This window comes from Pituophis catenifer, unplaced genomic scaffold, assembly GCF_029215685.1.
Source record: "Pituophis catenifer annectens isolate HBS135680 unplaced genomic scaffold, rPitCat1.0.hap2 SCAF_6, whole genome shotgun sequence".
Taxonomy (NCBI): domain Eukaryota; kingdom Metazoa; phylum Chordata; class Lepidosauria; order Squamata; family Colubridae; genus Pituophis; species Pituophis catenifer.
The window spans coordinates 83,271,542-83,297,072 of record NW_027256886.1 but is presented as its reverse complement, the minus strand read 5'-3'; the positions used below and the strand labels follow the sequence as shown (position 1 = coordinate 83,297,072).

Sequence of the window (25,531 nt, the reverse complement as noted above, 5' to 3'; positions counted from 1 at the left end):
ACGGTGATTTAAAGCCACTCATAACTTTCTCAAGGAAATACATTTTGGGATGCAATTTCCCATCCATTTAGGCCAAGTGAACTGGCAAGCTGAAGTAAAATCTATTTCATTGTATTGCAGTCTGGCACAGAGAGAGAGGTGGGTGTGAGGGCCCATCTGTTATGCGGGCTGCCCTCACACCTTGTAATTCAAATAGGCTCATCATTTAAAAGCTGGTTTGTTTTTTGTTCATCAGCATTTCAAAATTATTTAGTGTTAAAATCCGCTTTTTCTTCTTTTCACAAGATTTGGAAATAATGAAAGAGCAAGGTGATGTTCTGACCTAGCTTCCCAAAAGCATGAAGCAGACTCCTTGTCCTGAAAGAAACCCCCTTTTTATTAAGTTACTTTGAATTCCTCTCATTCACATCCAGAAATTCTTTCAAGGGAAAATTTACAGTCACAGAACTTATCTGGCTTGGAGAGCTGCCAGGCTGATATCTTCAAAACTTGGCAAGAAGTCTCTGAGAGTCATGAACCAATTAAGCGAATGAATTGCCTCCTGCAAACTCCACTCCCCTTTCGCTCCTCTTTATTCCCTATGGGAGGGGCCATTCACCATCCACCTGTAGCTTTACTCCTGAGTTGACCCTTGTTCCTTAGCTGTTCCCTTCTCCTGGCAGCTCTGAACATGCACACACTGGGAACAGGCTCCAGCTGTTCTTCTGCCCCACTGATGTCTGACTCCGAAGGCAGCTGACAGTCAGGGGTGACAACTGTCAGACGGCCCTGGCCCCATCTCTGCCTCCATGCAGAGCACTCATCAGAGCCTTCCCCAGACTCCAGGACTGCCCCATATCTCTCCCCAATCTCCTCACTGCCTGAGTCTGCCACCAGCTCCGCTGGCTGCTGGCGGGCCACAACAGATAGACAAATAATCCCCTTTTGTAAGTAGCTGGCCAAAAGTAAATATGACAAAGAGAAGAAGCAATGTCAGAGAACGGCAGGGATAATCCTGAGCTAACAAGATGCTTCAGGAAGAAAGAAATTATTCCAACATTTTAAAAGTGTGAATTCACCGGAGAATATAAATCCTTCCGTCCTCCACCATTCCGTCAGAACCACAGAAGCTGCTTGGATGAGAAGCGAAACGGTCTCCAAGGAAAAACAAAGTCTCCGTTGCTTTTTTTGAAAAAAAGAATCTTTGAGAGAACCAGCCTGAAGCCAACAGGAAAGCAAGAGAAGGAAGTGTTGGTTATGAGGAAGAGAATGACCGATGGCTTTAATTGTGAATTGACTTTAAGTAAGTTCTTATTGACCTGACATGGTCATCCTTTTTCCTTGTTTGACTGCCAACTGGCTGATTCTGCATGATTTATAAACTCCGCCAGATTCTCTCTTTGGTTCGTACATTTGTCCTCTGTTCCACCTTAAATCCTTTTCGGATGATGGATGCTTAAACTACATTTGTTACCTAACAGATGTTTGATTAGTAAACTCCCCTCCAGAGAGAGAGAGAGAGAGACCCTGGTTAATAATTAAAGGAAATGTGGGATGGAGGCTTGATACTATTTGCATATTGAATATAATTATTGCACTGGTTCAAGATTAGCTATAATTCAATTACAGTCATCCAAGTTTGTCCTTCTTCAAACAACTACATCAATGACGAGGCACGTTTATACACTCTTTGAAACTTCACTTGCACTGCACCTTACACAATATCTTTGTCCAGTTCCTCTAATCTGAACGATCCTTTAGAACAAGTGTCAAACAGTCAGGGCAATTTATAATTTCAAGCAGCATAAAAAGATGAGCAAGGAACTAGAGGAATAGTCACAATGATGAAAAATGTGACTGGTAAATTAAAATCCAAATAATAAAGCCATTGGCTCCTAAAGATCAGAGTAAAATAATGTCTTCTACAAAGATATTGGAGGTTTTAAAGAAGAGGTTGGACAACTATTTGTCTGAAATAAGAAAGGGTCTCCTGCTTGAGCAGGGGGTTGGACTAGAAGACCTCCAAGGTCCCTTCCAACTCTATTCTTCTGTTAAGAAGTCTCTAATTCAGGATGGTTTCAAACTTATTTTCTCAAAGGCAAAAAAAAAAAGACTTTAAAAAACTTATTTTACTCTGTATCATTCTTAAAATAAAGGTAAAGGTTCCCCTCACACATATGTGCTAGTCATTCCTGACTCTAGGGGGCGATGACCATCTCTGTTTCTAAGCTGAAAAACCAGCGCTGTCTGAAGACATCTCCATGGTCATGTGGCCGGCATGACTAAACGCCAAAGGCGCACAGCACGCTGTTACCTTCCCACCAAAGGTGGTCCCTATTTTTCTACTTGCATTTTTTTTTACGTGCTTTTGAACTGCTAGGTTGGCAGAAGCTGGGACAAGTAACAGGAGCTCACCCTGTTATGTGGCACTAGGGATTCGAACCACTGAACTGTCGTCCTTTCGATCAACAACCTCAGAGTCTTAGCCACTGAGCCACCGCATCCCTGGCGTATCATCCTTAGCCGTATCTAAATTATCTTGGCTGACCTCAAAATGGCTAAGTGGAATCTAAACTTCTTGTGGCTTGGAAAGGAAAGAAGACCATTGTGAAATTCCAGATTTGCTGGCTAGACTGGGAAATCCAAATTTCATGGGAAAAGGCTGTTGACTTTTTAAAAAAAGGCCCTATGGGTCACCAGGAGCCAACTTCCACTGAGGGTGATGTTATTCTTGTATGCTAAGTTTGCAATGTATGGCTGTGAAAGTTGGACCATAAGGAAGGCTGAGCGTCAAAGAATTGAGGCCTTTGAACTATGGTGCCAGAGAAGACTCCTGCGATCCCTTGGACAGTAAGGTGATCAAACCGATCAGTCCTAGAGTCCTGACTGCTCTTTAGAAGGCCAGATCCTGAAGATGAAACTCAAATACTTTGGCCACCTAATGAGAAGGAAGGACTCACTGGAGAAGAGCCTAATGCTGGGAAAGATTGAGGACAAAAGAAGAATGGGAAGACAGAGAATGAGGTGGCTGGATGGAGTCACTGAAGAGTCGGTATGAACTTAAATGGACTCCAGGGAATGGTAGAGGACAGGAAGGCCTGGAGGAAAGTTGTCCATGGGGTCGCGATGGGTCAGACACGACTTCGCAACTAACAACAGCAACAACAAAGGTTGAAGAATGTAGTGGTAATAAAAAAAGATTTTCCCAGTGAAGAACAATTTTTATTCCCCGCAGTTAGAAATCAAGTCACTTTCTATGTTCAGAGCCCCAATCAATCTTGTTTCATTCTATATTGTAAGGGGATATTTGGAAATGTTATTCATTTGTAGAGTGAAAGTCCCAACGTCGTAAATCTGGATTGCATTAAAACACACACTGTGTACAGTACACCCTAATCTTGGCAGCACAAATGAGCATTCATCCACCTCCCCTTTCCTGGTCTATTCCACTTCAACGATCAGTTAAATGTTAGGCATAAAAACCCAAATATGTTCACTAACCCGAAAGAGTAGATTGCAATTTTTTTAAAAGAAATCTCTTATTTACATCAAGTTGGACAGCAAGTAATTTGATGGGGAAGGAATATGATTGGATTTTGCACAAACATAGAAAGCCTGATTTTCCTTTTGCATGGATGGGCTCCATTTCTTTTTTTATTACCCAGAACTCTGTTCAGGATTCCTTCCTTAACTTATCACTTTCTCGACAATCAGCTCTCTAGGCTAAGCATTTTCATCTCTAAAATATCTTTTTACCTCGTGTTGCAGTCTTCAAGTAAAAAACTTAATCAAGGGGGGTAGAGGTGGGTTGGAAACATGTGGAAGAAGCCTTCCTTCTGCAGTGAATAGGCAAGATCTTGGATGATGATGGATGATGATGGTGTTGATGATACCTATATATTCATTTGAAACGCATGGATTCCTGATTTATTGTGGCTGACGATCTATTTTCTTCTGAAGACAACTGTTGTGACCAAGGCCCAAGTAGTGATTACCAAACACAATTCAGCCCTCAACAAACTTATTTTATTAAAACAGCTGAGAATTAATTCATCCTCAGCTTAGTCCAAAACAAAATTCTTCATAACTAGTCCGTCGGCCTTATCACCAACCTTTGATGTCTTTGGCAACCTGCCAAAGGCTTTTCTTGGCAAAAAGTTCAAGAGACACTGACAAGTGCTTCAACGTGGCACCATGGGTTGGTCCTTTGTTGTTTTCACGGCGGCCCGGCAGCCCAGATCTAAGTACTCCGTGGGCCAGATCCAGCCCCCAGGCCTTGAGTTTGATACCCTTGCTCAGTGGTGAAATCCAAATTTCTGTGGGCATGGCTTGGTGGGCATGGCTTGGTGGGCGTGGCAGGGGAAGGATACTGCAAAATCTCCATTCCCATCCCACTCCAGGGGAAGGATACTGCAAAATCTCCATTCCCATCCCACTCCAGGGGAAGGATACTGCAAAATCTCCATTCCCACCCCACACCAGGGGAAGGCTACAGCAAAATCTCCATTCCCACCCAACTCCAGGGGAAAGATACTGCAAAATCTCCATTCCCACCCCGCTCCTGGGGAAGGATACTGCAAAATCTCCATTCCCACCCCACTCTGGGGCCAGCCAGAGGTGGTATTTGCCGCTTCTCCAAACTACTCAAAATTTCCACTGATGGTTCTCTGAACTGTTCAAAATTTCCGCTACCAGTTCTCCAGAACCTGTCAGAACCTGCTGGATTTCACCCCTGGTATCATTGTCACATGTTTCATCCATAATTGCGTAGTTTCGATGGTCAGGTCACAATATTTCATGATTTTTTTCTAGTTCTTTTTCTTTGACTCTGGCATCTCCTGGTACAGCGATAGCAATAAATTGTATGTTTCGGTTTTCAACAACTGTGATGTCTGGCATGTTGTGTTCCAAATGATGATCCGTCTGTATTATTATTATTATTATTATTATTATTATTATTATTATTATTATTACTTTCTTGAGGGCAGGACAAGAAACAACGGATAGAAACTAATCGAGCAGAGAAGCAACCTGAAATTAAGGCGAACCTTCCTAACAGTGAGGATAATTAACCAGTGGAACAGAAGTTGCCTTCAGAAATCGTGGGCGCTCCATCATTGGATGTTTTAAAGAAGAGTCTACATTGTCACTTGCCTGAAATGTTATAGGGTCCCGTGCTTGAGCAGGAGGTTCTCCAAGGTCCCTTCCAGCTCTAGCCTGATTACTAACTACCTTGCCGTTTAGGAGATGTTCTTCCTATCTGATGCCCAACCCTTCTATAGGTTACATCCTCTTCTAGTCATTCAACATCTATAGAACTCGACATGTTGGGGAAGGTATGGTGCAGTATTCATTACCTTATTTCATAAAATACAGGCAGTTTTCTCCAATTGCATGACCTTGCAGTCTTCTTTACACCGAGCTCTCCGCCTCTTATCTTGCAACCCTGGCAACGTTTTTAGCTTGTTGATAAAAAGAAAAAACACCTGTTCATTAACTTTTCCTGTGATTCTTAGCCATTAAGAGGGTGACCCCCGTTGTTTTGTAAAAACAGCCTGTCTCCTGCTTCTTTTGAACCTTGTCTGTTAGCAGAGAAGGAGGAAGGGATGTGATTAAAATAAATTCGCCTTTATTTTGCAGATTGCACGTCTCTGTCATCAGTCTATCCACAGAGGATGTGCACCCTGTGCAAAGGAGCAAGGCCTCCAGACTTCAATGTCTCTCATGCTTAGTTTGGCTTGAGAAGACATATTCCTTCTCTGCTCTCCATTTAGATATCTCTTAATACATTTAAAAAATTACCTTTCCCCCTCCATCTGATGCCTCAGTTTCTCTCTCTGCTTTTTCAGAGTAATGGCCTGTAATGGCCAGTTCAGGTGCCCATTTTACATTGTCAAAGTGAATGATTTTTTTTTAAAAAAATGATTAATTGGCTCAATGTATTTCAAATATATAAGGGACACGGTGGCTCAGTGGCTAAGATGCTGAGCTTGTTGATCAAAAGATTGGCAGTTCAGTGGTTCGAATCCCTAGTGTCGGGTAATGGGGTGAGCTCCCATTAGTTGTCCCAGCTTCTGCCAACCTAGCAGTTCGAAAGCATGTAAAAAATGCAAGTAGAAAAATAGGGACCACCTTTGGTGGGAAGGTAACAGCGTTCCGTGCGCCTTTGGCGTTGAGTCATGCTGGCCACATGACCATGGAGATGTCTTTGGACAGCGCCTGTTCTTCGGCTTTGAAACGGAGATGAGCACCACCCCCTAGAGCAAGAAACGACTAACACGCATGTGCGGGGGAATCTTGACCTTGTTTCAACTATGGAGTAAATTAATCACAGGTTTTTGAAAAAGAGAGAAATCCTTCGGTTTTGCTTTTTTAAAGCTTCTGCTATTTTCATCATTCTCTCTGTTTGTCCCATTACAAAAAAACAAAACAAAACAAAACCCTTTGAAGGCCATGTTTTAGAGCTGTGTTGCACAATCTTGGCCCCTTGGAGGATGTATGGGGCTTAACTCTCAGAATTCCCCAGCCAGTATGACTGACTGGAGAATTCTGGGAGTTAAAGTCTATGAACCTTCCAGGGGGCCAAGATTAAGAAACACTGCTGTAGAACATTTTTTTCCCTACCACACAAAATGAATGTGAAGTTTTGCCTAATACTTAGAGGTGGTTGTGTTAGAAAACGTTATTGAAAAATCTGACAAGTACACCAGTGGTGGGTTTCAAAATTTTTTACTATCAGTTCTGTGGGTGTGGCCTGGTGGGCATGGCATGACTTGGTGAGCGTGGCTTGGAGGGCATGGCATAGGAAGGATACTGTAAAATCTCCATTCCCACCCCATTCCAGGGGAAGGATACTGCAAAATCCCTATTTCCTCCCGATCATCTGGGATTCAAGAGGCAGAGAATAGATGGGGGTGGGGCCAATCAGAATTTTTACTACTGGTTCTCTGAACTACTCAAAGTTCCTGCTACCAGTTCTCCAGAACTGGTCAGAACCTGCTGCAACCCACCTCTGAAGTACACATACCAAAGGAGATTTATTTTTTTAGATCCAAAAAAAAATTGCATTAAGCACTTGGTATTAAAATATATTAATATCATCTCGTCTGAGTCAAAGGTCCATCAAGGAGGCATGAGGGTTGCCCATATCCTAGAATAGAATAACAGAGTTGGAAGGGACCTTGGAGGTCTTTTAGTCCAACTGCCTGCTTAGGCAGGAAACCCTACACCACTTCAGACAAATGGTTATTGAATCTCTTCTTTAAAACTTTCAATGTTGAAGCATTCACAACTTCTGGAGGCACTCTCCCTTTTAAATTGGGTTTTAAATGTTTTACATAAATTGGATGTTTTTAAATTTGTTTTTGAGCCCAAATTATTTAATCTATTTTTAATAGCTTTTAACTTTTGTATGTTATTTGTATTTTTATCTTGGCTGTTCACCGCCCTGAGTCCTCTGGAGTAGGGCGGTATATAAATATGATAAAATAAATAAAATAAATAAGTTGTTCCACTGATTAATTGTTCTCACTTATCAGGAAATTTCTCCTTAGTTCTAAGCTGCTTCTCCGCTTGATTACTTCCCACCTATTGCTTCTTGCCCTGCGTTCAAGTGCTTTGGAGAATAGCTTGATTCCCTCTTCTTTGTGGCAGTGCCTGAAATATTGAAAGACTGCTATCATGTCACCTCTGGTCCTTCTTTTCATTCAACTAGACATACCCAGTTCCTGCAACCGTTCTTCATATGTTTTAGCCCCCAGCCCTCTTATCATCTTTATTGCTCTTCTTTGCACTCTTTCTAGAGTCTCCACATCTTTTACATTGTGGCAACCAAAACTAAATGCAGTATTCCAAGCGTGGCCTTACCATATAGTCTAAACAAATTTCTCAGCCTGTTCGTAAGACCTTTTCAAGAAAAGAAAAGAAACAAAACAAAACATTCATTCACTTCGGCTGACCAATATTTCGTCAATTTTTCTCACTATCAACAAACTCTGATCATAATTCACTTTCTTTATTAAACTTCTATGCCACCCATCTAATGGTTTTCCTCATCTTCTCAAAAGGAAAAGCAATTTTTGCAGTTCAGTAAATGAGACATACTTCACTGTTCCTCATTTTTCTAGGTAGAATAGTAGCTGGGATTTTTCAGGTATGTTATGAACCCATTATCCCTTTGAAGACACGTAGCACAATCTTCTGAAGTTCCAATACATTCTGTGATTTCAACTCCTGTGGAAGCGGGTGTGGGTTTGAGGTCTTTCATTGCAAACAGGGAAGGAAATTAGATTCCCACCCCTCCCTGCCCTTTCCCAGTTGCCAAGTAACAAATAAACTGTTATTTAATTCCGTCACTTCCATTTTCCATAAAACCTGCTTTTTCCAGTTCAGAAGGAACAGGGGAAAACAGCTGATAATCCACTGATAAGTGTCAAATCCCTCTATAAAATGGAATTTGCATTATATTCATTGGCAAGTGATATTGAAGATAACTGCATTTTATGCTGAAGGATATGCTGGACAATTCAAGTGGAATTGAACCAAGGGACTAAGCAATTTTCATCATAGGCACTAAATCATGGTACAAAAGTGTGCTGGAATAATGTATTTTTTTTTCAGGTGTGTTCTCATGATAACTCAACATCAGCCTATGAGTGAAACAGCCTTACATCACTTTAACTGTATAGAATAATACTTGCCCCCCATTTCCCAACGTTGTCCAACAGCTTATGCAACGTCTGCTAGCCATTGTTACCTATCCATATTTTCCCAAAAATAAGACATCCCCTGAAAATAAGCCCTCCCCTGAAAATAAACCCTTCCCAAAAACAAGCCCTTCCCTGAAAATATTTAAACACATGAGCAGCCGTTCCCTGCCATTTCCTCTGGTCTGGTTTAGGGAGACAGAGCTCAAAATCAGGTAAGATGGCAAGAGGAGTCCCGTCTTGCTCCACGTGCCCCAAAATAATAAGACCTCCCTGAAAATAAGGCCAAGTGCTTATTTTGGGGTTCAAAAAAAATATAAGACAAGGTCTTATTTTCAGGGAAACACGGTATTACTTTTGAAAAGTTCTGATCACCATCGCTTCTTGGCCTTTTGGCTAAGATCAAGTGTAGTATCTGTTCTTATCAGTTTAATATCTGATATGTCCTCTATCTGAGGACTGTGTATTAAATGTGTTTTTGGAACTGAAGTGAAAAGTTCTGATCACCAAGAACAGAATCGATAAAGGGGCTGAGCAGCAGGACAGCAAATCCCATACCAGTAGACTTTTTTGCTGACTCAGGGATGGATACACATACAGCATTTTAACTCATAGAGGTTGCATTTGTCACCTTACATTTATTTGGGATGGTGTGCTTGGGGTTAGTATTTCTAAGTGAGTCAACAGCAAATGGTAATCTTTCTTTGGCTAAGCCAACTCCATCATTGACCAAACTTTGAAAAGCCTCTCTGATAACATTTGTTTTTGATGCATTTGTTCTTTCATACACCTGCTGAGTATGAGAAAAAAAAAAACAATGACGCTCAGTGGCAGAAATGGCATTTCTTGGAGAATGTTAAAAGACAGCAATGAGACCATCATTATGGGTGCCATTGGAAGAGGAGAAGGATCAGGGGAGGGGGACAGAGAAGGAGGAGAAGGAAAAAGAAGGGGTGGAGGAGAAGGGGGAAGGGGAAGGAGAAAGAGAAGAAGGAGAGGGAGAAAGAAGAGGTGGAGGAGAAGGGGGAAAGGAAGGAGAAGGAGAAAGAAGGAGAGGGAGAAAGAAGAGGTGGAGGAGAAGGGAAAAGGAAGGGGAAGGAGAAAGAGAAGAAGGAGAGGGAGAAATAAGTGGTGGGGAGAACGGGGAAGGGAGAGAAGGGGAAAGGGAAGGAGAAGGAGAAAGAGAAAGAGAAGGAGAAGGAGAAGGAGAAGGAGAAGGAGAAGGAGAAGGAGAAGGAGAAGGAGAAGGAGAAGGAGAAGGAGAAGGAGAAGGAGAATGATATCCACAGACTAGCTGGAAGTCATTCACTATTATTAGATAAGTTTTAAGTGATAAGATCCTCCACTATTTTACCATCAACTACAGTATTCTGGTCATTCTGGATACTCCTGGCTGTCAGCCTGAAATTATTACAGCAGCCAGCAAATCCATGCCCTAATTTGCACTAATTTCCAGTCAACTCTTGTTTAACCAGGTTGGATCATACATTCCCACAAACATCCGGAGTGGCTTCCCATGGCAGATACAGCTCAATGTCCAAATGTTACTTCTAAATATTCCTTAAAGGCTTTGGGGTACAAGAATGTGGTGAGGTGACTTCCTTCCTTATTGCATTCTTACTGGTTAAGAGAAATACCCTGTGGGTATCAATCTGCCTATTGCTTTGCCACGTGCCTTATTCCACAATCACAGGATTACTTTGTCTTGAAGTCCATCAAAAGCCCAAAGTTGCACGAGTAAAGTTACGCAATTTACAAATGAAAGCGGTACGATCACAGCCCTGTTTTGTTAAACATGTATGCTCTCTCTTCGGCAAATGCCCCCTTAACTCAAATCAAATCAAGTTTTTATGATGATGATGATGATGATCATAGACCAGCATAAAATTTCCCCCCACCCCCTAAAATAGCTACAACTCTCACATCAAGATTTAAACATGCGTAGCATAAATTATCAATAGCATTTAATAAAATCATTTGATCAGTACTAAAGATGCTTTAAAGAATCAAACATAGTGCCATGCAAACACATTGCAAACAGATCTGGTTTTTTAAGCATTAGAGCATGTTTATGTAGGTGGATGTATATATTGTCCCTTTGCCTGTATTCACAGGAGAATAAGGAACTGCCATCTTTATTCCTATTGGTGGATATAACTGTCCGTTTCTAAAATGCACTGAGTTTTAGCAAACAATCAGGGTTCACTAGCTAGACCAACAACCTCATTATGTGTCCGTGACAACTCTTGTACAATTCGCCCAGAATAGTGGATGGCAAATTATAGCCAGTCAAACTATAGGCAGTCACGGTACTATTCATTGCCTCATGCAATTATTTAAACACCATTCGCTCGTTCTAAAATCTAAAGTATCTCTCATCCATAACCTAAGTATAAATCAACCAACTGAAGGAAAGAAGAAACAGGTAAGCATTTTGATTTAGCAGATATCCAATACAATCTGGCTGAACGTAAAAAAAATATATCAAGGCATTGCACGTATTTTTCATTAGAGTTAAGAAGTTGTTGGTTTAAAACAGTCTTTAAGGCAATTGGTCATAAGAACGAACTATCTACGGTCCGGTCCATGCATGAAACACACTCCAGCAAAGCTTCACCTTTTGAGATCATTTTTTGAAGCACATTGTCCATTGCAAGAACATTAGCACAACAGGCAAGATTTTACAAGCTATACATCAACGTCACATGGAAAGCAAGAGAAAAATTGAGCTGAAACCAATAGATAGATAGATAGATAGATAGATAGATAGATAGATAGATAGATAGATAGATAGATAGAAATATAGGTTCCCCAGAGCTAATAAATATCACAGGATTATCATCTCCATGGGTGGGATTTTCCTGAAAGGTATGCTTTATGGATTTCTTGCTAAAAAATCTTACACCAATGTTTTAACCGGTATCTGTACAGCATAGTTAGTTCAACAGAGAACATTATTGCTTTTTTTCCCCTCTCAGATGGCTGGAGAGAGAATCTCAGATTTCCAAATTCTCAGCCTAAATGAAGCCCATTATTTGTATTTGGGAGGCTCTAGATTTGAAGGATGTGCCAAATCGGTTTTATTTTATCTTATTTTTATTTTTGCGTGCCGAAACGGAGCTTCCGTGAAGTCCAAAGTGAGGCAAATCGAAAAGGGCCGGACAGATTCCCAATCAACTGCCTTTCTCAAAGTGGTGCCCAAGTTACTTTCAGAGAGGAGAAAAATGGACCATCAGTTCTTCCTTCAGGGAGAAAATGGGTGGGGGATTGACCTCGTGATGAAAGTTGCACTTGAGAAAGGGAAGCAGGTGATACGACCGGCTTGGTCTGCCTGTGGAGAGCCAGAATTTCAGAAACCAGAAAGTCCCTTAGGGATATCTCCAGGAAGGCATTACAAGTGGCACCCTCTGCCAGGGAGATCGCCCCACTCTCAGCCATCCTTCAAAAGCCTGGGAACTCAATTGCTTCAGAAGGGGAGAGAGAAGGAGAGAGAGGGAGGGAGGGAGGGGGCGAGAGAGAAAGAGAGAGGGAGGGAGAGGGAGGGGAGAGAGAGAGAAGGGGGGAGACAGAAAGAGAGAGATGGGGAGAAAGAGGGAAAGAGGGAGAGAGGGAGAGAAAGAGAGAGAGAGGGAGAGAGAAAGAGGGAGGGAGAGAGAGAGAGAAAGAGAGAGGGAGAGGGAAAAAGAGAGAGGGAGAGAAAGAAGGGAGAGAGAGAGAGAGATGCATGCAATTCTGCTGCCTTACCTTGATCTGGTCCAGCGTAGCTTTTGAGGTGGCTTCCGTCCACTGCAAGAACGAGAGAAATTACAGCCAATTCCCCGTGAATCATCCTAAACGACAGAGTGAGCTTCGTTGCTTAGCCTTCTTGCTGCCTCCGGTATGTGACAGCTGCCGGCTAGCTTTGGAACAAGCGTGTCCCATTCGGCTGTTTTCTGCAGGGGGAGCAGTCGGCGAAAAGATCCAGCAGCAGAAGAAAGGCAGAAATGCAGGAGGGGGCGTGGGAGAAAGCCATTGCCAAGAAGAGAGCTGAGAAAGGAATATACCATGCGATTTCTCTCTCCATCTTCTCCTGAAGGATGGGGGGGGGGGAAGGCTGGGCTTCTCTTTTTCTTCCAAGTTACTTTTCCACAATCCAAACAGAACGCCGGAAAACCCAGGCGCTCTGGAGTCTCTTTCAAAAAAAAAACAAAATAAAATTCAATAAATCTTATTTGGCCATCGTGACTTGGGAAGGCAGGGAGATGGGGAGCACGTTTCTACATCTTGGCTCTTACGGGCTCATCTGAAAGTCCTCAAAAGCTATAACTGTTTTATAACTGGTGGTCCTGGATTAGAGAGAACAGGGTTTAAACTTGGGGCTTGCTAGCTAGTGCCAGCTTGAAAGGCATAATAGTGGCAGATGAAGCTAGTGAAGAGAAGGACCAGGGGAGACATCAGGGGTGGGTTCTAATTTTTTTTTACTACCGGTTCTGTGGACGTGGCTTATTTTGTGGGCGTGGCTTGATGGTCATGACAATTATTTAGGATTTAGCAGAGGTACTGGTCTACCAGGCTTTTAACTGCTTGCAGAGCTGTACCAATATACCCATTTATTTTTGCAGGCACTGGTCTACCCATTTATTTTTGCAGGCACTGGTCTACTCATGTATTTTTGCAGGCACTGGTCCACCCATTTATTTTTGCAGGCACTGGTCTACTCATGTATTTTTGCAGGCACTGATCTACTCATCTATTTTTGCAGTTACCGGTCTACTCATTTGTTTTCTTTTAACACTGATCAGCTGTAGGGCGGCCCTTTGAAGCCCTGGCAAGAGTTTAAACAGTTTTTTTCCCTCTAGCCATCAGCTGGGACTCAGGAGGCAGCAATAGATTGGGGGTGGGGACAAATAAAAGATAAGAATAATGTGGGGGTGGGTGGGTGGGGATGGGGGGGAACGGGGGTTGGGGGCAGGGGGTGGGGGACAGGGTGGGCCCAGAACCGGTTCGGTGATGTCATATCGTCACCACTACCGGCTCAGCGGAACCGGGTGGAACTGGGAGAAACCCACCACTAGTGGAAACTAATCAAGGAGAGAACCAACCTACAACCAAGGAGAAATTTCCTGACAGTGAAAACAATCACTCAGGGTTAGGGTGAGGGTGAGGGTGAGGGTTGGGGTTGGGGTTGGGGTTGGGGTTAGGGTTTAACTTAGGGTTAGGGTTGGGGTTAGGGTTTAAGTTAGGGTTTGGGTTTGGGTTCAGGTTCGGGTTACGGTTAGGGTTTGGGTTTGGGTTAGGGTTACAGTTAGGGTGAGGGTTAGGGTGAGAGTTTAGGGTGAGGTTAGGGTGAGAGAGTTTGGGTGAGGGTGAGGGTGAAGGTTAGGGTTTGGGTTAGGGTTAGGGTTAAATTAGGGTTAGGGTTTGGGTTAGAGTTAGGGTTTGGGTTAGGGTTAGGGTTAGGGTTAGGGTTAGGGTTAGGGTTAGGGTTAGATTTTACATTAGGGTTTGGGTTAGGGTGAGGGCAAGGGCAAGGGCAAGGGCAAGGGCAAGGGCAAGGGCAAGGGCAAGGGCAAGGGCAAGGTTTTGGGTGAGGGTAAGAGTGAGGGTTAGGGTTAGGGTTGGGGTTAGGGTTTCACATCAACAGTTTACCAATATATGCTAATTAAAATCTAGGGGGAAAATCTATTTTGGTCCCACAAAGTATGGTAGATATATTGAAACTGCTGAAAATATCTGAATGCATGTTTTACTTTTCCCCTTATTGTCTCTTCACACATTGCAAATTCCTTTCAACACAACAGAAGACCACATAGGTCAATATATTTGTCCTTTTTTTAAAAAAAATAGTATCACAAAAATATCTATGGAGATTCTTTATCATCCAGGTCATGGTTGTTCCAAAGGTGCTTTTTTTTTTCAAGGAGTAATTGGACTTTCTGTTTTTTTTCTTTGTAGATGTTTTGCTTCTCATTGAAGAAGCTTCTTCAGCTCTGGCTGGATGGTGGGAAATCACAAAAAATTACATTACACTTACATTAAACTTTGTTGTTGTTCAGTTGCTAAGTCATTTCTGGGTCTTTGTGACCCCATGGTCCACAGCATGCCTGGCCCCCCTATCCTCCACCGTCTTTTGGAATTTGTCCAAATCTCAGGAATGCCGTGCGAGACGCAATCAAAACACAGCTACAGCCTTATTCAGCTCTTTTGGCACGCTGGTTTATTCGCATCCGCATCCGGCTACACACTGTGATTCATAAACATGATTGAAATCGGCGCTACATTACACCAAGAATGGGGCGTTTATATAGCCCATCTTTCCATTAACTCATTAGGACCACACCCTTGTTTGTTACCATGCCCCTCTTTTAGGGGCGTAGACCGCGCCCTTGTTTATTACCAGCCCCCTCTTTTAGGGGCGTAATTGGTCTTCAGCGTGTTCTGGAAGGTGCTGCCACTATGTCCTCCGGAACGGTCCTAATCCCGTCACACCCGATACCACCACCCCGCACCCCGCATACGGCTGCCTTCACCCAGTGCCACCACCACCAAGTATGTATATGTCCCTCGATGCTTTCAGCACGCGTTAGCGATGTCGAGCAGGTTGCTAGACTCGACACCAAATTCATGTTCATTGCATCAAAATCACCATCTAACCATTTCATCCTCTGCAGTCCTCTTCTCCTTTCACCTTCCATCTTCCCCAACATCAGAGGCTTTTCTGAGGAGTTCTCTCTTCTCATTGGGTAGCCAAAATATTTTAGCATCTGCTTCAGAACCTGTCCTCCCAAAGAAGGGTTGATTTCCTTTAGGTTCGATTGATTGGATCTCCTTGCAGTCCAAGGGACTCTCAAGTGTCTTCTCCAACACCACAACTCCAGCAAGATCCATTCTTCGGCACTCAGTCTTCCTTATGGTCCAACTCTCACAGCCATAAGTCACTGTTGGGAAAACTATTGTTTTGGCTATACAGACCATTGATGGCAAGGTGATGTTTCTGCTTTCTAATATGCTGAATGTCAATTCGGAAAGCATCCCTGGCCTGCTCTCGAGTTGCCATAGGCAAGGGGGATGGGAAAACAACAAAGCAGCATGGCAGTTAAAAAACAAAAGCACATTCCAGACATATCTCTCTCAAGGCTGTATCTCAGAGTTATCCACAGCGGCTGGAGGGGAGTGATCTCTACAACCCGCGATATTGTCCCGTTGGCAAATGTGACTGATGACACACCTCAGAGGGAGGGGGGAAACAGGGTCAAGATTGGCTAGAGGCTCATGATTTAATTAGGCCATCCATTGGAACTCTGACACTGTCTAGTTTTGCCATAGCTTAAACAATTCTAGGATGAGCTTTTTACATTTTCCATGCGTCCTGGATGGTATTCGTTTTATTTTTTATGAAAGAGTTCTAATTCTGCCAATCCCGACAAAATAATAATTTATATTTTTCTTTTCTGAGTAAATGGATATTGTTAGAGACCTTTCTCCAGCAGAGCTATTGACCAAATCTTATGAAACTATATTTCAAATTCAAAATGATTCAGATATTTCCACTAGTGAACAGTGAAGAACTTTGCCGCTCAGGGGAAATAGAACATAAATTTCCTGCTTTGTAATGTTGTATTCTTCCATCAAATGTATATGCTAAACCAAACTTTGGTGAAGAGGGTTAATGCCAGCAAAGTTAAGGTTGGCAAGATGCAAAGGGTTGTTGTTTTTTTTGAGTATTTTTTTTTATTTTTTTAAAACAAACAAACAAACATTTAATACATCAATCCTCCTTTCCCTGTGACACTTCGGTGTTATCTTCTGGGCTTCTTCTCCATTTTCCATAAATTTCTTCTATCTTCATCTTCGTCCAAACCATTCTAACATTTCATTGCTAAAGCAATGTTATAATCATCATTTATACATAGTTATAATATTGGTCATTTATATCTCTTTTACAATCAACTATAAAAATGATTCCATGTCTTAAAATATTCTGATTCTTCCTTATCCTTAATCATCAAGGTTAATCTATTCATTTCTGCACAATCTAAACATTTTTTTTATTACTTCTTCTTCCAAAGATATTTTCTCTGATTTCCAATTTTGAGCATACACAATTCTTGCAGCTGTTATTACATGTATGATCAAATATACATTTTCCTTACTAATTTTTTCTGGAAAGATACCCAATAGGAACAACTCTGGTTTAAATTCAGTGTGTTGCTGTATCATTTCTTCCAACCAGATTTTAATTTTGTACCAGAAACTTTTTGCTTCAGAACAGGTCCACCACATATGATCCTGGTGTTTGATGCCATTTCCAGCAGATAGCTGACTTATCTTTAAGCATTTTTGCTAACTTCTCCGATGGCATATGCCATCTATAAAACATTTTATATTGATTTTCCTTAAATGCAGTGGACATGGTTAATTTATAGTTCCTTTCCCATAGTTGTTGCCATTTTTCAAACTCAATTGGATAACCAACATTTCTACCCCAGGCTATCATTGTTTCTTTTACTTGTTCCTCCTCCAGTTCAATGTACAGCAAAATGTTATAAAAGTTTTTTATTAAGTTTTCCTGTGTTCCCATGAGTAGGCAAGATGCAAAGGTTGACTTGATATATACATATGACATGAATTATATTTAGTGTTTTTGTAAAAAACAGTGATTGACATGGTTATTAAATGGTTCTATAAAGTAATTTAGTTGGTTGATGGCAACCACATCTTAAACATCTCTTTCTCTTTGATTTTGGTCATCTTTGATTTTACGCAGTGCCATTGTCAGTTCTACATCTGAGTTGGTACTCAAGTTAGATATACTGGTCATGTGTCCTTTTCAAAGAGTCTTGCTGATAGACTTCCACTCAACCCTTTTCCCAACTGGAAAGAGGTAACTGGACTTTCTGGTTTTTCTTTGAAGACATTTCACTTCACATCCAAGAAGCTTCTTCAGCTCTGACTGGATTGTGGGGAATGGAAGGATTTATACTCCTTGCAGACAGCTGGTCATTTGCATCCTTTTAGAGAGTTGTTAAGGTCACCTGGAGGTTTGTCTGTTTCCTCAAGGTCACCTGAGTGGTGCAAATGGGTGTGGAGCCCTCTTGGAACTGTTGAAAGGACTGTGTTGTAGATTGGAGAGAGGCAATGTTGTATCCCTCTCTCTGTTGAGAGAGGGCTGTTCAGTTTTGACACAGATGGTCTCTTTGACCTCTATTTCAAAACCAGCAGTCCTCTCAGTCCAAAATGTGGGTTTGCTGTCTTCAAAAGAGTGGCCTGTGTCTTTTAAATGCAGATGGACTGCTGAATCTAGTCCTGATGTATTTGTTCTCTTATGTTGTGTCATGCAATTGTGAAGTGGTTGTTTTGTTTCCCCAATGTACAGATCTCAACCCTTTTGTATTTGTGCTACATAGGCCTCTAAGATCAATCCCAGCCATCATACCTTTAGCACTGATTGGGAAAAAATGACCTAGGAATTTGAGATTTCTGTTGTATGCTGATCCAGCACAACTCCTTGACATGTGTTTTAAATGATATGTTGAAATGTTGAACTAATCTTCTTAACAGGCTTGATGAAATCATCACAAGAATCTCCTAGCAAGAAGAAGCATGACTACCATAAATAAAAACAACAGCTCTTTTCGGAACCAATTGACATAGGAGATGTCCTGAACATTGTACAACTTAATATGGAAGGTATGAAACAGGACTAAATCTATTTACTTAGGCTTATGAATGACTACTTGGTGGATGTTGTCCCACTACAAGTAAATGTACTATAAACTCAGTAATACTCTGAGCAGTTTTTAACATCCCTGCAGCAGTTAAAAAGTAAGAAAGGTCAATCTAATATATCTCTCTTTTTCTAATCTTGTAGCTGAGTGCCTAGATTCAAGGAATGGTGTAGCTATTCCACACTGCCAGATGGATCCTTGTGATTGTGTTCCATCAACAATCTTTCCTCCCTCCACCTACAGGGCATATCTGAGCTGATATATGAAGCATGTGTGATATATATGGATGAGCAATGCGGTAGCCTTGCAGTGAAGATGCTCGCCTCACACTCGGGAGGTTGAGAGTTCAATCCTAGGTGGAGACAGATATTTCTCTGTCAAGCGCGAAGAGAAAATACCTGCTGTGAACTCTGCACAGGCATCAGGAAGGGCATCTGGCCAGTAAACACCCAGCTCCATTCAGTCGCCATGGCTCCAATCAATAAAAGGGTGGAGGGTCTTTACAGGGTCATAAAAAGAAAAAAAAGCTGACATATATATATAGGTAAAGGATCCCCTCGCACATTTGAACTGCTGAACTACCGACCCTTCGATCGACAAGCTCAGCATCTTAGCCACTGAGCCACTGCATCCCTTATATCTATATCTATATCTATATCTATATCTATATCTATATCTATATCTATATCTATATCTATATCTATATCTATATCTATATCTATCTATCTATCTATCTATCTATCTATCTATCTATCTATCTCTATCTCTTTATCTATATCTATATCTATATCTATATCTATATCTATATCTATATCTATATCTATATCTATATCTATATCTATATCTATATCTATATCCAGTGGTGGGATTCAATTTTTTTAACAACCGGTTCTGTGGGTGTGGCTTAGTTGGGGGTGTAGCTTGGTGGTTATGTGACTGGGTGGGCATGGCTAGCTGGTCATGTGACTGGGTGGGCGTGGCTATGTGCATAGGAACTACTCAGAGGGCTGAAAAAAGTCATTTCTGGTCCTTGCACTTATGACCATCCTCACATTTATGCCCATTGCGGCATTCTTAACAACTGTGTCAGTCATTTCATCACTACTTCTCTTCACCACAGTGACAAGATAGGGCGTAAAACGTAAAATGTGAGGACAGTCGTAAGTTCAAGGACTGGTCAAAAGTGCGAGTACCTGTCAAAAATAACTTTTTCAGCCTTCTGACTAGTCCATATGCACATAGGGACTATTCAGAGGGCTGAAAAAAGTCATTTCTGACTGGTCCTCACATTTTTGACCAGTCCTCGCACTTATGACCTTCCTCAATTTATGCCCGTTGCGGCATTCTTAACAACTGTGTCAGTCATTCCATCACTACTTGTCTTCACCATGGTTACAAGATAGGGTGCAAAACGTAAAATGTGAGGACAGTCGTAAGTTCGAGGACTGGTCAAAAGTGCGAGAACTAGTCAAAAATAACTTTTTCAGCCCTCTGAGTAATCCATATGCACAAAAGGATACAGCAATAGAGAGGGATGAAGGAAGGAGAAGAGAGATGGAAGAAAGAAGGAGAGAGAGGGAAGGAAGAGAAGGGAGGAAGGAAGGGAAGGGAAATTAGAGTAGGAGTGAGGGTAAGAGAGGGAGGAAGAGAGGAGGAGAAGGAGAAAGGAAGAGGAAGTAGGGAGGAGAAGAAGAGGGGGGAAGAGAAAGTAAGAAGGAAAGAAAAGAGAGAGGTGGTAGGTTTGAGGAGAAAGATTGCTGTACAGTAAAAAAGATGAAATAGAAGAAAGGCAACCCCAAACAAATATAAAGATATTAAGATAAAGAATGAATTGTTAAACTTTAAAGAATAAAAGAGAACAAATATGAATAAATAGCAATAATTAGAAACATACATACAATGTATTTTCTTTGAACAGAGTATTTGGCCGATTCACAAATTTAAACAGTGTTTAGTCATTTCAATTAAATTTACAATTTCTATATTTCCTTTTTGCCATATTTATTTCTTATCTATTTTTTTTAAAAAACCAATATTACCCTTCATCCTCATCTCTAATCTTAATCAAATTCAATTTTTCCCTTCTATTCTATATTATATCCCTTCCCATTGTCATCTATTTTTATATCCATCCTCACATTGGTTAATAACATAATATTACAGTTGTTTAATATAAATTCAACATTTTAATATAAATCAATTAGTTATATAACAATTTTTTTTGTATATTAATCAATATGAACATGAATGTTCCAATTATTTCCATGCAATCCAATTTCTTACAAATCAATTAATTATATTTACCAATAATAATAAACCAAATAATTTCCCCCATATATTCCTCCAAACCACAACTTAACCATTTCTGCTTTCAACACAATATACAATTAATAGTATCTCAATTATTACAATTCCCTAGTTAAATAGAGCTTTTGTTCTTTTGTGTTTTAAAATCTTGAACTCTCCTCTTTTTCCCTAAATTTCCCATTGTTTGCACCTACCTTTTTTGGTGAGGAAAAAGAAAATAAATTTTCTTTTTTTGCCTAATTTTCCTACGTTGTAGCAACAACAAAGCCAACAGCCTTCTTTACTTTCAGTTTCGTTTTTCAGCATAGCTAGGGAAAAAGAGGCTTGCACTCTTTGCAAGCAAGTAGCAGAGCCCTGAGCAAAACAGCTGAGAGCAAATCAGCTGAGAGTCGGAAGGCTGATCTAATCAAAGGACTAATTAGCCTATGCTGAAGCTCTGCGGGCCAATAAAATTACAAAAAAACACCGAACCGTGGGGAGGGGCGGGGCAAGGGGCGGGGCGAGCCAGCAATGGTTCGGCCGAACCGCCTAGAACCGGCAGAATCCCACCACTGTCTATATCTATATATCTATATCTATATCTATACCATGTTTCCCCAAAAATAAGACAGGGTCTTATTTTCTTTTGACCCACTAAATAAGGGCTTGGACTTATTATCTGGGGTCTTATTATTTTGGGGGTGCATGAGGCAGTGAGCGTGGGACTGGATGTCCCATTGCTGCTGTCGCCTCCCCTCCTCATTCTTCACGTTGGCCACTGCCCTGGCATGTTCCACTGCTGCCGCTTCCTCGTGGAGCAGGACTCTGCAAGGCTTGTGCCGTTGCATGCACAAACTGCAGCACCACCATGAGCTTCATCATACCAGCATAGCTGGCATCCTGCCGCTCGCAGCTGTGCCAGTATGTTGAACCTCGTAGCTGTTCTGCAGTTCCTGCATGCAACGGCACAAGCCTTGCAGAGTCCTGCTCTACAAGGCAGCGGTGGCGGTGCGACGAGTCTCACAAAGACTCGTTTCTGGCAGGTGGGGCGGGGGAGAAGCAAGACTCATGGAGTGAGACGTGACTCCCCTTGCCATCTCTTCTCCCCTCCCTGCCGGGCATGACAGGGCTCCTGCCCCTCGCTTAGCCACCCGCCCCCTTTAGGGTGCAATTTGGGAGTGGCAGGTGGGGTGGGCAAGAAGCGGGACACGTGTCTTACTTTTTCAGCACCATCACGTTCCTTGCCATTCTGTCCAGGGAGACATGTTGTAGAAAAAACTTTCTTGCAAGTTCAGCCAAACTCCTTGAACTCATGAGAAAGTTTTTTCTACAACTTGTCTCCCTGGACAGAATGGCAAGGAATGCAACAGTGCTGGAAAAGTAAGATGCACATCCCGCTTCTCCCCCGCCCCACCTGCCACCCCCAAATTGCACCCTAAAGAAGGCAGGTGGGGGCAGGTGGCTAAGTGAGTGGCAGGAGCCCTGCCATGCCCGGTGGGGGGAGTGGGGCACCTAGTTGGTGGGGGGGGCTTATTTTGCGAGGGTGGCTTATATTATCACATGTTATATATTATCACACTCAGGACACAGAGCCTTGGTGGCGCAGCAGACTAAAGTGCTATTAAGCAGCACCAGCTGCCTGCAATTACTGCAAGTTCAAATCTCACCAGGCTCAAGGTTGACTCAGCCTTCCATCCTTTCGAGGTAGGTAAAATGAGGACCCGGATTGTGGGGGCAATAAGCTGACTTTGTATAAAAAAGAACACCGCTTCGGGGGGGGGCAAAAGCCCTACTAAGCAGGTCTATACAAAAGTATGAAGGCTATTGCTTAAGGCATTGTAAGCCTGAGTCTGCGGAGAAGGGCGGCATATAAATCGAACCAATAAATAAACAATAAATAAAATATCCTGAAAAGCCCGATTGGCCTTATTTTCAGGACATGTCTTATTTTCGGGGAAACACGGTATCTATATCTATAGCTATATATCTATATATATCTATATTCTTATCTCTATCTCTATATCATCTATATCTATATCCTTATCTCTATCTCTATCTCTATACCTATATCATCATTGTTTGGCCATCAGCCAAACAATGTAGGCTGGCGACCCCCAGGGGGAGGGCCTTCTCTGTGGGGGCACCTACCCTCTGGAATCAGCTGCTTCCTGAGATAAGGAGGATCCAAGACCTTGGTGCCTTCTGCCGTGCCCTTAAAACTTTCTTTTTTCAGCAAGCCGGGCTGGCTTAACATATTTTTTTAATATTTTTTAATTTTTAATTGGTTTGTTATCTTAAATTGGGGCCAAATTAATATATATCCTTTTAATTGTTTTTAATGTTTGTATTGTATGTTTTTATCTGGCTGTACACCTTCCTGAGTCCCTCGGGAGAAGGTGCGGTATATAAATTCGAGATAAAATAAAATAAAAATAAATCATCCATATCTATCTATATATCTATATCTATATCTATATCTATATCTATATCTATATCTATATCTATATCTATCTATCTATCTATCTATCTATCTATCTATCTATCTATCTATCTATGAAAAAGGAGGAAAAAAAAACCTTATTTGTTAAAAAGGGAAATTTAGCATTTGATGTGAAAATAAACTGTTTCATAAGAGGTCTGCCCCTTCTTAATGCTGGAAAATGCCACTGATTTTTAAACCAAAAGTGTTACGCCATCCGTATGATGTATAAGTGCTATGTTATTTTTATGTTATATCAATGCTGTGTCATCTTTATGTTGTAACTGCTGTGTCATCTTTATGCCATATCATGTACACAAATACAGGCAGACAGTCATACACACAGATACACCACACATACTATGTCATATGCTTTTGGAGAGCTTTTATTTATGTCTCTTCATATAAATAAATAAGAAAACCAACTGCTGGAATATTTTTTTTATTAGTAGACGCATAAGTGCCTAGTAGGGCCTTTTGGCTGGAGAGGAAAATGAAGCTTGTGGGAAATAATCAATTGCCTTCATTTTACAGCAATCAGGGAGACCGTAATTGAGATTCATGTTGCATGGAGAGCCACCGATTCAGGGGACAATTCAGGAGCGCATAGCCGCTGATGCGGAAAGGGCTGTCACCGTGCTGCCGACTCACGTTGGCATCAATGATGCATTAATATAGCAACCTTAAAATGAAAAATGTCTTTATTATCAAGGAAAGGAGGCCGTTTACGAACCTCAGTGTGGTCTCATTCTGAGAATCGGTTAAGATAAAGTATTGGGTGTGTTTTTTTAATATGCTAACAAAATAACAGAATAACAAAGTTAGAAGGGACCTTGGAGGTCTTCTAGTCCAACCCCCTGCTCAAGCAGGAGATCCTACACCACTAGACAAATGGCTGTCCAGTCTCTTCTTAAAAACCTCCATTGATGGAGCACCCACAACTTCTGGAGACAAGTCGTACTGTTAAGATAACAGTGTGTGTGTGTGTCCCGATAACCTATCTTGCAGTGGAATCTAAGCCCAAACACAGGGGAATGGAAAAGTTTTTAAAAATGTAACAAAAATGATCTCAGAATGAATTGTTCTTAACTAACAAATATATTTAATTATTTTGGCAACAATCAACTTCCCAATATTGCGCACTTCAGATGCTTTCAGCTACAGTTCCCATCCTTACCAGCCAAATAGTCATGCTAGATCAGTGTTACAAGTTGTGATCCAACACATAGAAATGTCAGCATGTTGGAAAAGGCTGCTATAAATGGTTACAGACCATAAATCGGTTTTTCGCAAAGGAAGGCCAATATACGGTGTACCAGGATCAGAAGTGATATTCAGGTGGTTCGGACCGGTTCGCCTGAACCAGTTGCAGAAATCGTGGGTGGCCCCGCCTCCCCATCCCAGTTCTATGCCATCCTATTTAGGCATGTTTTTGAGGCCGGGCGCATGCATGGAAGGTGCACGCGCCAGCAAAGGCTGGGCGCATGCGTGGATGGGGTGCGTGTGTGTGGGTGAAGCAAGCGTGAGCGCTCACATGCTCACATTTGCGAACTGGTAGGGAAAGTAAGTGAATACCACCCCTGCAAAATCTCCATTCCCACCTCACTCCAGGGGAAGGATACTGCAAAATCCCCATTCCCTCCCTCCTCCTGGGGGAAGGATATTGCAAAATCTCCATTCCCACCCCACTCTGGGACCAGCCAGAGGTTGTATTTGCCAGTTCTCCGAACTACTCAAAATTTCCGCTACCGGTTCTTCAGAACCTGCTGGATTTCACCCTTGAAAGAATGGTATGAGAAATAATTCCTTCTTCGCTCATGGTAGCACTCATTGTCTCAAAAGCAAGAGAAATAATTCAACGGACCTACTGCAACTTACCCAAAGTCTTTGGGTATACACTTGAAATCGGTTGCTATGGTAAGACTGTGCTAGCTCTTTATTAATAATTGTAACAGTACTTATGTACATAGCATAAACTGAGTTCACACAAATGATTTAAGTCAATTTTCATCTCACTAATACCTACGTTGTGATTTAGTGGCTAAGGTGCTGGGTTCATATGAGGAGACCCAAATTCAAATCCATTTTCAGCCATGGAAGATCACAGGGTGATACCAAGGAGAATGTCTAGGGAGATACTCAGTCATCAAGGTCATGGTTTTCCCAAAGGTGTATTTTCATGAGGCAACTGGCCCAGAAAGTCCACCTTTGGGACCACCAAAGAGAATATTTGTAGCTTAGAGTTGAAATGAGGGGACCTTGGTGCTCTCTAAGCTTTGTTGTTTGCTTTCAGTTATTTCATTATAATTATTATTTATTAAATTTATATACCGCCCTACTCCCGAAGGACTCAGGGCGGTGAACAGCCAAGATAA

At 41.8% G+C, this 25,531-nt stretch overlaps 1 pseudogene; it reads left to right on the top strand.

The window, feature by feature from the left end:
* The first annotated feature begins 9,060 nt into the window (after window positions 1–9,060).
* On the top strand, window positions 9,061–9,185 carry LOC139318953 (U2 spliceosomal RNA; annotated as a pseudogene).
* The last annotated feature ends 16,346 nt before the right edge of the window (window positions 9,186–25,531 follow it).